This window comes from Chelonia mydas, chromosome 2, assembly GCF_015237465.2.
Source record: "Chelonia mydas isolate rCheMyd1 chromosome 2, rCheMyd1.pri.v2, whole genome shotgun sequence".
NCBI lineage: Eukaryota > Metazoa > Chordata > Testudines > Cheloniidae > Chelonia > Chelonia mydas.
In genome coordinates, this window is record NC_057850.1 from 227,228,054 (window position 1) to 227,245,982 (window position 17,929).

The following is a 17,929-nucleotide window of genomic DNA, read 5'->3' on the forward strand; positions in this document are numbered from 1 at the left end:
GATCCTTGCCAACTTGGCTGCTCTAATTTTTACCCTGTGAGAGGGTGAGCTGGGCCTTTAACAAGAGTGCCAGTCAAGGCACCAACCTGTGTTGTGTTTATTTGCTCATTATGAGACTCTATGGGGAAGGATCATATTACTGAGTGTGTGACCAAGAGCCAGACAAGCTGGGGAATATTTCAGAGGCAGTTGTTCAGGTTTGGGGAGACTAGTGTCAAGGCACACTTGGGAAGAGGTGCTCCATGATTGGGAAGGAAGTGGCCTGGGAATGATTCCATGAGGGTTTAGGAGAAAGACCTGAGAACAAAGCCAGTAAGCAGGGACTCTTGTGTGGTCCCTGGTACAAGGGTAGAAGAAAGCATGTACACAGAGGGGGAAAGGACTGTGAAGTCCTGGGGACAGACCAGAAGAACTGCTGAGCTTTGAGGACTGATGAAAGACTGTTGTTGGACAAGAGGTTTTGTGTTTGAATGATAAGCCGTGTGTGTGTGATTGATTCTAAGGAGAAAGTGAGGCATTGTAATACACCCAGATGATGAAGAAATTGTAACTGTGCTCAGATACTACTGTGATGAGTGTGGTTTAAGTAACTATATAAAATAGAATGCAACATGCCCCCATGACTGGGAGGGGAGTCAGAAGGGAAAATGTAACAATGCTGCCTTTATCCCCTCTTCCAGGTGTACCAAGTATGGCACTGGCCCAGTGCAGGATCAAGCCCTGGTGTTAAGAGCTAGTTGTTCTTACCAGGCCTTGGAGCATGTGGAAATGAGAACTGGAATGCTGTCAGAGGAAGATACTGGTTATAGGAGAACCTGAAAAAATGCAGGGCTCCAATATCCATTCAGAATGTTGCATTTAGTCATTGAGGTAAATCTGTGTGAGGGGAATGCTGATAAGCCTTTCACTTCCAAGTGATCACCTAACCCTTGAAATATTCATCAAGTGAGCAGAGCTACCTTTTCTCTGTATTAAAATTAGATACAGTGCCCTAAATATAAGCCGAGTCTTCCCCTCCTCAGTGAGTTAGAGCCAATGCCCTAGGAGTGTGTTGGATAGCTACAATACATGAGATAACTAATCCTGATCCTCACAAGAATCTCATGAGGGAGGGAGATAAGTGATTATCTGTGTTTCAGAGACGGAGAAACTGGGGCTAAGGGTGTGTCTACACTGTATAAATAAATAAATGCAGCAGCGAGTCTTAGAACTGGGGACAGCTGACTCGGGCTCACAGTACGAGGCTAACACTAGCAGTGTAGATGTTCTCGCTAGGGTCAGAGCTTGGGCTCTGAAACCTGGTGAGGGGGGGGAGGATCTCAGAGCCCAAGCTCCAGCCCAAGTAGGAACAGCTACACTGCTATTTTTTAGCCCTATATCCGTGATCTCAGTGAACCCAAGTCAGATGACCAGGGCTGAGATTTGCTGCTGCAGGATTTTTTTTTTCAGTGTAGATGTGTCCTAAGAGCCAAGGCCACAAAGTAAGTCAGTGACAAATGCAGGAGACCTGACTCCCAGACCTCTTTCTACTACACCATGCCTCTTTCTCATTTACTTTGGTATATGCTTGGAGAGAATTCTAGACCACCTGAGGTTAACATCACTTTTCTTACTGGGTATCCTCTCTAGAGGATGTTCTTGCCATTTCCTCCCCTTCAGAAACCTTTCATCCCATGAACACCACTTCTAGGCCTGCTTTAGAGAGAGATCACTGCCTCTACTGGCCTGTCTGTCTAGCTGGCTTGCTCACAGAGTGAGAGATCAGGCCCCAAAATCAAACTGGGATGCTGCACCTGGTACAGCAGAGTGCTAGTTCAGGGGCCAGGCAGTAGGCCCTGTAATACTACTTTAAATCTGAAACAAAAGGATTATAATTACATTAATTCTACCATAATGTATGAAAACCAAGTTCATGCTCTTGTATTTTAATAGTCCAGATATTCTGCTTTCCTGGTGTAGTGTGGATTGTGTGAGTCGAAAGAGATCTTGCTCATCTGCAAAAAGGCTTAGACCCAGCAAATAATTGCTTTAAGTACAGAAAATAATCAAACTGCTTTATGTGCAATTAAAGACATACTCTTTTTAGATTTCAGAGTAGCAGCCATGTTAGTCTGTTTTCTCAAAAAGAAAAGGAGGACTTGTGGCACCTTGAGACTAACAAATTTATTTGAGCATAAGCTTTCGTGAGCTACAGCTCACTTCATCGGATGCATTCAGTGGAAAATACAGTGGGGAGATTTATATACATAGAGAACATGAAACAATGGGTGTTACCATACACACTGTAACAAGAGTGATCACTTAAGGCAAGCTGTTACCAGCAGGGGAGTGGGGGGGGGAACCTTTTGTAGTGATAATCAAGGTGGGCCATTTCCAGCAGTTGACAAGAACATCTGAGGAACAGTGGGGGGTGGAGATGGAGAATAAACATGGGAAAATAGATTATTTTGTGTAATGACCCATCCACTCCCAGTCTTTATTCAAGCCTAAGTTAATTGTATCCAGTTTGCAAATTAATTCCAATTCAGCAGTATCTCGTTGGAGTCTGTTTTTGAAGTTTTTTTGTTGAAGAATTGCAACTTTTAGGTCTGTAATCGAGTGACTAAAGAGATTGAAGTGTTCTCTGACTGGTTTTTGAATGTTATAACGCTTGACGTCTGATTTGTGTCCATTTATTCTTTTACGTAGAGACTGTCCAGTTTGACTAATGTACATGGCAGAGGGGCATTGCTGGCACGTGATGGCATATATCACATTGATAGATGTGCAGGTGAACGAGCCTCTGATAGTGTGGCTGATGTTATTAGGCCCTATGATGGTGTCCCCTGAATAGATACGTGCACACAGTTGGCAACGGGCTTTGTTGCAAGGATAGGTTCCTGGGTTAGTGGTTCTGTTGTGTGGTTGCTGGTGAGTATTTGCTTCAGTTTGGGGTGCTGTCTGTAAGCAAGGACTGGCCTGTCTCCCAAGATCTGTGAGAGTGATGGGTCATCCTTCAGGATAGGTTGTAGATCCTTGATGATGCGTTGGAGAGGTTTTAGTTGGGGGCTGAAGGTGATGGCTAGTGGCGTTCTGTTATTTTCTTTTTTGGGCCTGTCCTATAGTAGGTGACTTCTGGGTACTCTTCTGGTTCTGTCAATCTATTTCTTCACTTCAGCAGGTGGATATTGTAGTTGTAAGAAAGCTTGATAGAGATCTTGAAGGTGTTTGTCTCTGTCTGAGGGGTTGGAGCAAATGCGGTTGTATCGTAGAGCTTGGCTGTAGACAATGGATTGTGTGGTGTGGTCTGGATGAAAACTGGAGGCATGTAGGTAGGAATAGCGGTCAGTAGGTTTCCGGTATAGGGTGGTGTTTATGTGACCATCGCTTATTAGCACCGTAGTGTCCAGGAAGTGGATCTCTTGTGTGGACTGGTCCAGGCTGAGGTTGATGGTGGGATGGAAATTGTTGAAATCATGGTGGAATTCCTCAAGGGCTTCTTTTCCATGGGTCCAGATGATGAAGATGTCATCAGTGTAGCGCAAGTAGAGTAGGGGCATTAGGGGACGAGAGCTAAGGAAGCGTTGTTCTAAGTCAGCCATAAAAATGTTGGCATACTGTAGGGCCATGCGGGTACCCATAGCAGTGCCGCTGATTTGAAGGTATACATTGTTCCCAAATGTGAAATAGTTATGGGTGAGGACAAAGTCACAAAGTTCAGCCACCAGGTTGCAGTGACATTATCGGGGATACTGTTCCTGACGGCTTGTAGTCCATCTTTGTGTGGAATGTTGGTGTAAAGGGCTTCTACATCCATAGTGGCCAGGATGGTGGTTTCAGGATTTTCAACGATGGATTGTAGTTTCCTCAGGAAGTCAGTGGTATCTTGAAGATAGCTGGGAGTGGATGGGTCATTGCACAAAGTAAAATTATTTCCCCATGTTTATTCCCCCTCTACCCCCCACTGTTCCTCAGACGTTCTTGTCAACTGCTGGAAATGGCCCACCTTGGTTATCACTACAAAAGGTTTTCCCCCTGCCCCTGTTCTCCTGCTGGTAATAGCTCACCTTAAGTGATCACTCTTGTTACAGTGTGTATGGTAACACCCATTGTTTCATGTTCTCTATGTATATAAATCTCCCCACTGTATTTTCCACTGAATGCATCCGATGAAGTGAGCTGTAGCTCACAAAAGCTTATGCTCAAATAAATTTGTTAGTCTCTAAGGTGCCACAAGTACTCTCTTTAGAGACATTTTTGTATTTTTTTCCAAAACCAGTTATCAAAAATATGAGGCTCCTTCATGCTTACACTGCAACTTAGCCTTTCATTTAAATTAATTTTTAAATAAGGAAACTTTCTATATGTTTAATGAGACTTATGAAGCTATTTTGCCTTGATCTAAATAGCTGATTAGTAGGTCATGTTAGAACTGTTGGTTAGTGCTAATGAACGTGTGTAACTTCTTTTATGCTACAATTTATATGATCAAATAGCTATTTATTTAGCATGTAGATGTACAAAATTACACCAGAGTTTTTAAAAACAAGTCAATGTATTTTTAGTAGGGATGTCAAGTGATTAAGAAAATTAATCGTGATTAATCGCACTAACGAATAATAGAATACCATTTATTTAAATATTTTGGGATGTTTTCTACATTTTCAAATATATTGATTTCAATTACCATACAGAATACAAAGTGTACAGTGCTCACTTTATATTATTATTTTTATTACAAGTGTTTGCACAATAAAAAACAAAAGAAATAGTATTTTTCAATTCACATAATACAAGCACTGTAGTGCAATTGCTTTATTATGAAAGTTGAACTTTCAAATGTAGAATTGTGTACCATTAAAAAAAAACTGCACTCAAAAATAAAACAATGTAAAACTTTAGAACCTACAAATCCATTCAGTCCTACTTCTTGTTCAGCTAATCACTAAAAGAAACAAGTTTGTTTACATTTTCAGGAGATAATGCTGCCTGCTTCTTGTTTACGTCACATGAACGTGACAAAAGGTGTTTGCATGGCACTGTTGTCGTCAGCATTGCAAGATATTTATGTGTCAGATGCGCTAAAGATTCATATATCCCTTCATGCTTCAAGCACTCTTCCAGAGTACATGCATCTGTAACCTTTGGGTGGGCGAGAGTTCACTTCATTGCCCTTCACTAGTTCCAAACCCTCCCCAACTTCCATAGAAAAGTAGCTGAGACCCACAGTTCAGTCTCTAAGGATTTTCAGCAAGGATTGCCCCACATTCAAGTCCCAAAAGGAACTAAAGAAATGAATTTAATTAAATAACTTTATAAAATCTTATGATAAAGTAACAAATCTAATTTTTACAGCATAACGTGGCTATGTTATAGTCCACGGACATTATCGTCACAGTTATACATAAACATAAAGAAAACAAATTAAAATCTGAGTAGTTCAGTCCCCACAGAAGCACAGTGAGAAAAACTGAGTTCCCAAAACCTTAGGTTTAGTTCACCTAAGTCTCAGTTAGTCTTTGATCACCAAATCTATACAATCTGCTGAGTCTATAACAGCAGAGTTATAGACTCAGCAGGGGTCTCAAACTCAATTTACCTTAGGGCCAGTGCCAGTCCTCAAATCCTCCTAGCGGGCCAATAATGTCACTGAAGATGGTGTTCACACCACCTCCCAGCCCGTTTCCCACCCTTTTCCCTCACTCCCTTGGCCTCATGCTGCCCCGGCTGACTCTGCCCGGTGACAACTGATGCTGCCTCCATGGCTGACTCTGCCTGGCAACTAATGATGCTGCCTCCATGGCTGACTCTGCCCGGCAACTAGTGATGGTATGTCTATCCCTCTCTCCCAGCCAATGAGAGCTGCGGGGGTCAGCGCCTATAGCAGACAGCCAGCAGCATGGCTGCGTGGGTCTCTCCTCTGTGGCTCCACCCGCAACAGCAGGGATAGGGAATCGCTTGCAGGGAGCGGAGCTGACCAAGGTGAATGACACGTTTCCGAGTGCAACCCCTGGAAGGGTCCCAGGAGCAGCAGGATGAAGCAACGTTGGTGGGGCATGTGAATCTCTCCTGCCTGCTTCCCTCCCGCCCCCTGCCCTCAGCTGGCAGCCATGAGGGCTGGATGAAAGAACTTTTAAAAAAGTTTCCGTGGGCCACAGTGGGGAGGTTCTCGGGCTGCAGATGGCCCATGGGCTGGGACTTTGAGACCCCTGGTCTAAAACATCTTTCCTCCACTTGCTTGTAGGAATCTTCAGTTGGAATCCATGCAGACTCTTCCTCTTCTGAAATCACTGCTAGCCAGTCGTCAGCTAACTGATTAACCAATCACTCAGTTAAGTAACAAGTGTATAGATTTAAAGAAAACACAAAACTGAGAACAACAAAATATAAATGACTCTTTCCCCATTACTATATTTAAAGAAAAGTTGGTGAATCATATTAGTTGAGACAATTTAACTATCACAGTTTGCTAAAATCAAAACAACATTCAAAGCATACAATTAAAACAGAAGTTATTTTTCCCTCCCAATTTCTCCTTGCTGTAATTAACATTGCCCATGCTTCCCTGTTAGAGAGTTAACAATATCACTAACCTGCTGCAAAATGCTTCAGAGTTAGGGATAACAGCTTGCTCTGCTCCTGGGCTCAGCTTCTCTCAACTCACGAAGGGTACATGGCCCATAGTAAAGCAGCTGCCCTGACTGCTTGCCCTCATGGAGTCTCACTCCTGCAACAAGGAACCTATTGGAACAGACCCAAAACTACCACACCCAATTTGAGAAGTTTCTGGATGGAGAGTGCTAAATCTACCTAGCACTATAAAAACTGGTTCAGCGTCTGACACACTGTCGTAGGTTGTCCTACAACACAGCCTCTAACAAGACCAGGCTGTTCCAGACAACAGCTACCAGGATTGTTTACCTTTACACTAAGAAAGTTCGCAAGGCACCAAAGTCTGCATGTGGTGTGTGTCCAGGAAGACTTCGTGATGTTCGTGCTGTGAGCCCTAAAGTCCTTATGGGGTTGTCAAAAACAAAGAAGCATGTTAGCAGAGCCTATGGCAGTTCCATGTGTGCTAAATGTGTCCGTGACAGAGTCAAATGAGCTTTCCTTATTGAGGAGCAGAAGATTGTTGTGAAAGTGTTGAAGTCACAAACACAAAGTCAGAAATCTAAGTGAATCTCTTCGTATTGTCTGCCTAATAAATTAAAATTCAACTTAAAAAAAAACCAAAAAAACCCCACAATGATCCCAGACACAACTCTCTCCTACCTCCCCCCAATGGGTCTCTTAAAGAGATATCTCCCTATTAGGCACATGGGTTACACATCCATGCTGATGACGGGTTCTGCTTGATAATGATCCAAAGCAGTGTGCACTGACACATGTTCATTTTCATCATCGGAGTCAGATGCTACCAGCAGAAGGTTGTTTTTCTTTTTTGGTGTAGTTTCCACATCAGAGTGTTGCTCTTTTAAGACACCTGAAAGCATGCACCATACCTCATCCCTCTCAGATTTTGGAAGGCACTTCAGATTCTTAAACCTTGGGTTGAGTGCTGTAGCTATCTTTAGAAATCTCACATTGGTGCCTTCTTTTTGTTTTATCAAATCTGCTTAAAAGGTACGTGTGCTGGGTCATCATCTGAGATTGGTATAACATGAAATATATGGCAGAATGCAGGTAAAACAGAGCAGAAGACATACAGTTCTCCCTCAAGGAGCACAGTCACAAATTTAATTAAAGCATTTTTTTTTAAATGAGCATCATCAGCATGGAAGCATGTCCTCTGGCTAAAGCATGAAGGAGCATACAAATGCTTAGCATATCTAACGCGTAAATACCTTGCAAAGCCGGCTACAAAATGCCATGCAAATGCCTGTTCTCACTTTCCAGTGACATTGTCAATAAGAAGCGAGCAGCATTATGTCCCGTAAATGTAAACAAACTTGTTTGTCTTAGCGATTGGCTGAACAAGTAGTAGGACTGAGTGGATTTGTAGGCTCTAAAGTTTTACACTGTTTTGTTTTTGAGTGCAGTTATGTAAGAAAAAAAATCTTCTTATGTAAGTTGCACTTTCACGATAAAGTACTTGTAGGAGGTGAATTGAAAAATATTATTTGTTTTTACAGTGCAAATATTTGTAATAATAATATAAATTGATCACTGTACACTTTGTATTCTGTGTTGTAATTGAAATCAATATATTTGAAAATGTAGAAAAACGTCCAAAAATATTTAATAAATTTCAATTGGTATTCTATTGTATAACAGTGCAATTAAAAGTGTGATTAATTTTTGAGTTAATTGCAATTAATCAACAGCCTTAGTTTTTATGTCAATATTTAATCAAAATGATATATAGCCTTGGACACATTTTATATGGAAGTTACCACTGCCATACCAAAATTTAACCTACTCTAAAGTATTATATCTTAAACGGCTCCAAGGCTTGTTAAGCTCATGGAAAGACCCCTCTGGACTACAGTGGGTTTTGAATCATGCCTATAGTTCCTTCCTTCTTGAAAGATCCCATGGGGCAAAGATGCACAGAAATCACTTCATCCACCAGAGAAAAGCATTCACTGAGTTGGAACATTGTAGCTGTTCAAAATTTCACAGCAACACTTTACAACATTTAGGGGAGGAGGTAAAGAATACCTTATCCAAATGAAACTGTAGGGGGGATTTAGAATATAATTATTTGTGTTTCAATTTGGTCAAGACACCAGCTTGTGAAAAGTGCCATAGGCCCATTAGTAGCCACAAATGGTTGTTACCTGGTTTTACACAGGGCTTGAAAAATCCCCCGAATTGATGAGTAGGAAACTCTCTCTGGCAAGTGTGGCATGACTTTCTGCAGAATTTGTCACTTTAATAAAGTTTCTAACCCTTATGGTTACAAAGATAACTTTTCAAATGTAAGCTGACAGTGATATCTTCCTGAGTAAACAGACACACAGCTCCACTGCCAGGACTGCTCTTCATAGCTTCCCAAGTTCCAAAAGTGTGAAATTAGCAAACTTGGTTAGTTTCACTATTGCACTCCAAAATTCTTCAAGCAGCAGTGAAACAGGTAGGAATCATGTCAGTTTCGCCCTTTTGTTACTTAGGAAAGTTCTAAACAGCAGCAGAAGCAAGCACTGAAGTTTTTCATGGGGGAAAGATAGAGTATGGGAGACCTGTCCTCTCCAAGTCTCCTGACTGTTACAAGTACTGTAATAGGAAGAAGAGAAAAAGCTCCGCAGAGCACTTCATGCGTATCCGGTACTTGTGAGTCAGAGGCTGAAACTAATGAAGTTTCCAGGAAAAATTACCACATTCTCCTTCTTCCCAGCAGCTTGGTGGGTGAGGTAGACTTCCAATCAGGGCACTGACCCAGACCTCACTGATGGGGAGAAGAATGCCCTCTCTCCTTGTCTTTTCTATCTATCTCTGGCCCAGAGGTGGGCAAACTAAGGCCCGCGGGCCACATCCGACCCACGGGACTGTCCTGCCCGGCCCTTGAGCTCCCTGCCGGAGAGGCTAGCCCCTCGCCCCTCCCCTGTTGTCCCCCCTTCCCCGCAGCCATGCTGTGGCATGGGCAGCGCTCTGTGCGGCGGGGCCGCACACTCCTGCAGGGCAGCGCGCCTGGCTCTGGCCAGGCGGTGTGGCTGCCCGACAAGCTGCTCTGAGCGGCATGGTAAGGGGACCGGGGAGTCCTGGGGGGCAGTCAGGGGACAGGGAGTGGTTGGATAGGTGTGGGAGTCCTGGGGGGCCTGTCAGGGGGTGGTTGGATGGGGCGGAGGTTCTGGGGGGGCGGTCAGGGGACGGGGAATGGGAGGGGTTGGATAGGTGTGGGAGTCCTGGGGGGCCTGTTCGGGGGGCAGGGGTGTGGATAGAGGTTGGGGCAGTCAGGGGATGGGGGGGTTGGATAAGGGTGGGGGGCCCTGGAAGGGGGCAGTCAGGGGACAGGGAGCAAGGGGGTTGGACGGGGGTAGGGTCCCAGGGGGAGGAAGTAAGGGGACAGGGAGCAGGGGGGGTTGGATAGGGGCAGGGGGTTCTGGGAGGGGGCGGTCAGGGGACAAGGAGCAGAGGGGTTGGATGGGTGAGGGGGCAGTCAGGGGGTGGGAAGTGGGAAGGGTCGGATGGGGGTGGGGTCAGGCTGTTTGGGGAGGCACAGCCCTCCCTACCCAGCCCTTCATACAGTTTTGCAACCCCAATATGGCCCTCAGGCCAAAGAGTTTGCCCACCCCTGCTCTGGCCAATGGATTTAGTGTCCTTGCTAGTTGATGTCTGGTAGCATTTTCTAACTCTGGTTTATGTCTCATTTGAAGAGAGCACCTCAGGGAGAATAGGGCATCCAAACGTCAGGGGCATTTGTTCCATACTAGCGGAGAGGAAGGGTTCCACTTAGTGTGATAGCCAGTACCACTTCCCAAAGAAACTCAAGAATTGTTAACGTCTGCTAAATTGTAATCGGGTGCAATCCTGCTTAGTTTGTAGAATCTGACTGGATCCCTGGAGGTGTGTGGCTGGAGGCCATTATAATGATCATAGTTTTATTTAGGCTTCCTTCTGCATTCTATGGTTGTCCAAAACCAGATCTGCAAATGAGATAAAATTTGCATTACTGTGCTGTAGGAGCCTACAATGAGAGAGCCAAGGTATCTGGCTTCTCTGTGACTGCAGACACATATATACTTCTGACACAAGTGTGAGTCACGCTGCTGCTCTGCAGCGGTTCTTCAATAGTAGAATTTCCATCTTTCAGTCCTCTGCCTCTGAATGCCTCATAAGAACAGAACAATCACAATGCATGGTGTGAGGAGCACAGATGTTTACAGACCTCCAGGAACATGCCATAGATAAGTCTCATTCTGAAATTATAGACCCCTTTAAAAATGTCAAAAATTTCTACCAATGTATTAGAAAACCAGATCTGGTGTCGAGTGGGCCCAGTCATATTTTACATATGCAAAGTATTTTCAGGAGCACTTAGTTGCCTGAGGAAATACTTTGTGCTACAAATTTGTATACATAAAAATAAACAAGAAGGGTCATTAACAGAATATTTTGAGGCATTTGCATTGAGTCCTCCATCAACTTTAAATGAACAAATTTTATTATTGTATTTGGACATTTGGTATTTTTACTTTAAGCAATATGAAATAGTTATATATATATAACTATGCAGAAATAAAAACGCTGCAACACAGAGCTTAACCCTATTACATCAAGGATCAAATGAATGCAGTCATTCTGCTTTTCAGAATAAATAAACTGTTCCAAATCCATTCTTCATTTCAGCTCTGTTTCTCTGTGTGCACACAGACAAATGCACGCTCTGAGGAAGTTAAAAAAAAATTAATACAACCCTGTGTGCAAAAATCCCCCCACCCCCAGAAGGAAAATGTTAGGGCCATGAAGAAAATCACACACTCAAAATTCTGAATGTAGAATTGCCTGAGCCATCTGTACCATTAGCTTCTGCCATAACGCCTGAGATATTTGATTCTCCTTATCTTATCGTTCGCATTGGTCACCATTAAAAACTTGTAGGCAAGTAACTTTTTTCAGTTTTTACAATACTAACCATACTTATTATAAGGAATACCCTGAATACTAAGGGCACTATTATCCAATTAAGAAAGTAAAAATTGGAAAGCTTTCAAGGCTAACCGTTGTATAAATATGGTTGCGAAGGGAGGAAGGATGGCACAAGACTGGCAGTCATGAAATCTGGGTTCTGTTCCCAGCTCTAACTTGTACTTCCTCTGTGATGATGGGCAAGTCACTTAATCACTCTGGCCAAGATCCTGCGTTGGTGTCCGCTTAGTCCCCTTGGCTTCAATGGAGCTCCATTGGCTTACACCAGCTTAGGATCTCGCCCTCTGTGCCTTAGTTTCTCCATCTATCTTGGGAGGCAAAACATATGAATATTTATAACACACTTTGAAATCCCTAGTTTGAAGGTGCAAAGCATCTTTGTTCAGACATAAAATCCAACCGTCCAATTCCATCCTCAGACACACCTAAGTAGTTCTCATTGAAGTAAATGGGAACTGTGCATCCATAACTAAAGGCAGAGGCCAGTATACAGTAGTGCTGTTCCACATCTGCATTACATTGTTAGCTGCAGTTCATGGGAGCTTAATACTAGTCCTCAAGGCATTTTGATACATTTGACTCAGACTTTAAAAATTAAACATGAGGCAACAAGTCCAGTGACATGCTGTGTACCAAGCTATAGTCATTACAAATCCCATACTGAGATCTCAGAAAAGAGAGACATAACAAAATATGGTTTAAACATTTAGAGTGTAATCCTAGCTCCATTAAGGGTAATGGCAAAATTCCCACTAACTTCAGTGGGGATGCGCTTTCTCCCTCAATGTACTTAGTACCATTTACTTACCTGTCAAGTAATGAGTACAGGATTCCATGTTTGGAACGTGTCACAGGGCTGATACACCCCCTCACCCCGTGGGGGCAGGGGAGAGGTGCAGCACAGCCCTACGGTCAAGTTGGAAGGGCTGCCCTGCAGCTCAGGGCAGCACAGTTTCTTGGCCTTAGTCCTTACTATGACCCTTGCTCTCAGGGCAGTGTGGGCTAATGGTCAGAGTCAATACTACAGCCCCTGCTGTCGGGGTAGAGCAGCCCAATGGCCAGAGTCAGTGATACAGCCCTTGCTCTCAGGGCAGTGGGGCCTAGCAGCCAGAGTCCATAATAATGGTGAGTGGGGCCACCACCTCGGGGTGGGTGGTGGCCAGGATAGGGGGACCTAGGTCTGCCCTCTCCACTAGGTCCCAATCGGTGGTGGGGTTGCCTGCTACCAGCTCACCAGGGCTCCAATCAAAACACACCAAGCCTTGGTCTGGTTCTGTAACTGTTTCCTCGCAAAACTTCCTGGGTTATTTCCTGCCCAAGTCTCTGGGGTTCTCCGGTCTCTCCCCTCTCGGTAACGTCGCATGCCAGTATGTTGGGGTCTGTCTCCGACTGGCTGGCCTCCATGTCTTGGAATGCAGGCAGCCCTCCCTCAGGAGCTAGCGACACACCTCCTTCCCCGCCGGCAGTCAGGGGTGTGTGGCCTCCTCAGCTAAGAGAGAACTGTTGGTGCTGTGGCAAACTCCTGGGACAGTGCAGGTCATGTCCAATCTGATGTCACTCTAGGTGTGACTGTTCTCCTTTTGCTCCCCTTCCCCTGTTACCCCTTCTGTTATGTTTGGAATGTGCCACAAGTCTCTGTTCATGTATCTTTCTGTGTTCTGGTTTATTTTGATTTTTTTTTTTATTTCAGTATTGTTTCATGTGATTTCATCTCCTTCTCTTGTACAAAAGGAACATTGACAAATGTCATAAAGTAATTGCTTCCGTTAATAAGCATTCATTTTCGAGGTCTGCATTGTATGTGGATCCAGAAGAATGGGAATAATTGATTTACTATGTTTAATGTACATTAAGGGACATACTGTTTTCAATACAGATGTGAATTTCATTAATGCTAGCTAACTGGAGTTATATATACCGGTTAAGGGGAAATAGACACATTAATGTTCATAAGCTAAAGAATAATTATTTATTATTACTGTATAGAGATTTAATTATTTAATTTAGCAGATATATTCCTTTCAAAATGCATTTCTATTCCATTTTTGTGTGTTTCAAATGGGAGTTCATTTAGTGTCCTTTGGGACATAAAATAATATGAAAACCTGTATAAAACTGCAATATAGTTTTGAAAAGAAAAGGGCAGACTTTGCCTCAAGTGTTGTCATCTGAGAGCAGAATATCCTGTTCTACACAACGCTCCATTACAGTGCATCTTCTCCCTTACTCCCCATTTTGTCTTAGTCCTATCTAAGGCTCTGATTCTGCAGGCACTTGCACATGTACTTACCTTTAAGCAAGAGTAGCACTATCGGCCTCAGTGGGACTACCGCTTAAAAGTTAAGCGCTTGTGTAAGTGTCGACAGGAGCAAGCTAAGTGGATTAACCAAGAGCTTGTCTTCACTACTATGCTACATCGGTGCAACATAATTGACGTAATCCCGTCAATGTAATTACTCCACCTCAACGAGGGGCGGAAGCTATGTCAGCGGGAGAGCATCTCCCACTGACAAAGCACGATGTAGACACCTCTTTAAGTTGATGTAATTTAGGTCACTGAGGAGTGTGGTTTTTTCACATCCATGAGCGACGATAGTTACATTGACTTTAGCGTTAATGTAGACAAGTCCCAAGTGTGTTAAAGGGGCAGCAATATTCATTATTAGACACTTGGATGCAATGGCTGTAGTATAGTTATGCTAGATGGCTATATGACCTAAGGTTGAAGAGGTGAGGAGAGTTGATAATTGGCATTGGTTATCTTCGTAAGCAATGTTCTTGTTTTTTTAATGTACCTGGACTTAGGATAAAAGAACAGAGGTTGGTTTTCAGACTCTGAATTAAATAAAATGGACAATCAGAAGAGTCATGGTTATACAGATATACATTGATAAAAAGAAAATTAAGGCAAGCTGCAGTTTTGGGGGGGGGGTCATTAGATAGTTATGTGATGCCTTCTCTAAACGTGAACATTCTGTCCCTGAGGTGCTCTTTCCTGCTCAGTGTTTCAATACCCATTGTATTTCAGACACAGAAAGCATAGACAATGAATATTGTACTCCACATCAATTGCTTCTGCCTGGAAGGTATTACGGGAATAGTTTCTGTGCTCCAGGAAGAGTAGCCACACCCCTGTTAGCCAATTACTGTATTGGTGTTCTGCCTCCTTGGTGTTCTAACAAGCAGTGGTAAATGTTAGTTGCTGCTGGCCAAGACGAACTGAGCTGTTTCAGGGCTACAGTATGTATTTCTTGTTAGAATCAAAGAAAATGAGAAGTCTTGAAATAACAACACACTTGGTAATAATGAGGTGAGTCACCACCACATGGTTAGTATCATCAGATTCTCTTTTATAATTATATTAGCATCTCTATGTTAAAGAGAAGAGTTGGGTAATTTTTTTTTCTCTTTGAAGGAGAGACTTTCAAGTTCACTCTTATCAGATTTTTGGGAAAGCTAAAACGCTAATTGCAGACAAAAGGAGACCATATAACCAAACTTTTGTCCATCCAGTTTTCAATCTGGCATTCATATCCTGTAAACATTATTGTCTCTAATTGCTTGTCTAATTCTCTCTTAAATATCTTCACAGATTCACCTTCTGCTGCAGCTCATAACAGCCCCTTCCACATGAATGATACCTGCATAAAGATATCTTACTTGTATTCCCTTAATACCAGCCCCTTTCTTTACTTCAGTTCATCCTCTCTTAATTTTGACTCTGTCGGTTTTGTAACTTCCATTCCATTCTCTTCCATTCTTTATCACTCGTAATATATACACCTTAATCACGTTCCTTTTTAATCTCCCCTTTTCTAATTCAAAATGGGCCCAACCCTTGAAATTCAGATGCAGATTTTAAACCACTCCAAGTTTGGCAGTTGCTGAGACCCATTAAAGCAATGAGTCCCAGCAGTAAATTCAGATCTAGATATTAAGGCATTAAGTAAGTCTCAGACCATGACACCATTTCTTCTGTTTCCCTGCGTATTCAGTCTCTTCTTAGATAATGTCCAACCTTTCCAGTTTTCTCATCAGCATAGTAGACTGTACCTTTGTTTCTAAAATATATAAAATTGTGTTTGATATTCATATAACAAGGAGATTTTAAAATTATTGAATCTTCTCTACCTTTCATCTACAAGGATCCAATTAGCTCTACAAAGCACTTTGGCTCAGGAACCATCTTTTACTCTATGTTTACTCAGTGCCTATCATAGACTCTGTATCTCAGGTATTCATATAGCCCCAGTTACCGTAGTACCTGAGCACCTCTCAATCTTTAATGTATTTATCCTCACAACATCCCTGTGAGGTTGGAAATTATCCCTATTTTATAGGAGGAACTTAGGCACTGAGTCTAAGGGTCAGATTTTTAAAGGTATTTAGGCACCTTACCTCCACTGACGCAATACACACATCTAGTTCCAAACACCCAACAGCCTTATGTAAAGTTGCCAAAGTTTGCGCATCTCCCTGTTCAGGGTAGGTGTATTGACCGTAAGCTAAAGTTTATGGTTACAGGCTAAATCATTGCAAATAACCATATATATGTTACATGGATATATATATTTTATCTCACTGAAACTGCAGAGGGAATTCTAAATAGAAGAGATTGCAGCAAGTCTTCACTGAAGGTGTTTTCTTCATTTTTACTCCATTTTCATATGAACTCTGACTACAGAAGCTTGTCCTCAGGCTTTTGTGCATTGGCCAGCAAGTTTTCACTGAAAGCAGCTAGATATGTAAGGGCCCTTGCAGTAATATTGTGCTCACACGAGCATAGCCACAAAGCCATCTATTTGAAGGCTGTTGCTTTTTTTTTTTTTTTTTTTTGGCAGTATTTCAAGCTTGGCAATACTTTCCGAGAATTGCATACTTAGCCTTGTTGATGAAAAATCCATTTGACTTATTTTCTTAGAATGGCTCATCATTTAGGTGGATGTTATCTGTTCAGTGGTTCATCATCACATGTTCAGCTCTAAGAGTTCCTAATTCAATCCTGTTACAGTAGTGAACCTAGTACATTTAGTGTAGCACTTGGCAGTTGATGACAGTTTTGAAATGAATGTTTAAGTGGAGTCATTGAACATGTCAAACTGTCCCATAAAACAAAAATGAAGCGTTTGAGCAATGAGTCCTACATTTTATAAACATGGCTTCAATAAACGATTCTTCATGGATTATTGGAACACCATTGAACAGCTGCTCATATAAACAATCTTCCTTCCTTCCTGCCCAGCGCCCAGGGAGATCTTTTTAAAGTATGTGTAACAGGATGTCAGGTTCCAGATCCCTGCATGGAGATACTGCTGTTCTGCTGACTTATCCACCACCCAGAATGGGTGGATTTCATTAGATCCCAGCTCAGGAGGATAAAAGATGAGGCATCTCTAATATGAGAAGAGAGGGTAGGGGGTGAGACAGGAGATTTTGCAGAGGGGACACTCTAGAAACAGTCTTGCTGGGAGAAAGCTGAGGTTAAGGTTAATTCCTTGTTAAGAATAAAAGAAAGGAAATTGCTAGGCAGAGGGATGAATTTTGGATATTGTAGACATGCATGCATCCTCAGTGCATCATAGTATCGAGCACTGCAGGAGTAATGCTTTCCTCTTATCATCTAATGCACCCACCCACACAAACTCATTAATTAGAGTCCATACAACACAATCACTAAAAATCAAAGAAGTCACCCCTTAGGCAAAAACTAATATCTGTACAAGGGTCTGTGCACATGCCTTATCTCCCAGTCATCCTCCTGCGCAAACAGACTCAGACTGCTCAGCTCCCCAGCAAAAACTCCCTTTGAATTCCACAATCTAAGCATTCATAATACACACACCCAGTTCCTCATGATTGCATTCAGATGCACAGCCTGGATTCTGACCTCACAACTTTTTGAGTAGAAAACTCAAGTCTGTTTTATTAACACTTTTTAAAAAGTGTTAATGAATTAGTATGGGAGAAAAGGTGAACGCTTGCTTTAAGAATCAGAGCTCACTGAAGTCACTGGAAAGACTCCCATTGATTTCTGTGGGTTTTGAATCAGTCCCTTTGCACGCAGCAGCACAGCCTTCACTCTGGAGCCACTTAAGGGTTCCATAATTACCTTTTCAAGTAACATTTAGTAGTGTTCAGTCCACTGTACAACAAAATCATACACACTGACATTGCTCTGGTATGTCTCATACTCCTCCATATTATGTTTGATTTGACAGGGTGGCTGTAACAAATGCTGAATGGCCCCACGGTAGGACATTTGCATCCTCAAAAGCTTTTGAACTTCCTCCCACTTTTATCAGAAGCTCCTCATAAAAATCTGCAAAGACACTACATTATGCTCTTTCTAATCCTTCCTTAA

At 42.6% G+C, this 17,929-nt stretch overlaps 1 protein-coding gene and 1 pseudogene across 18 annotated transcripts in view; both read left to right on the top strand.

Annotated features, from left to right (window-relative positions):
* KIAA1217 (KIAA1217 ortholog) overlaps positions 1-17,929 on the top strand; it is a 511,170-nt gene that overhangs the window by 313,010 nt on the left and 180,231 nt on the right. The gene's annotated exons all lie outside the window — the stretch shown is intronic.
* LOC102941710 lies at positions 6,802-7,380 on the top strand (annotated as a pseudogene).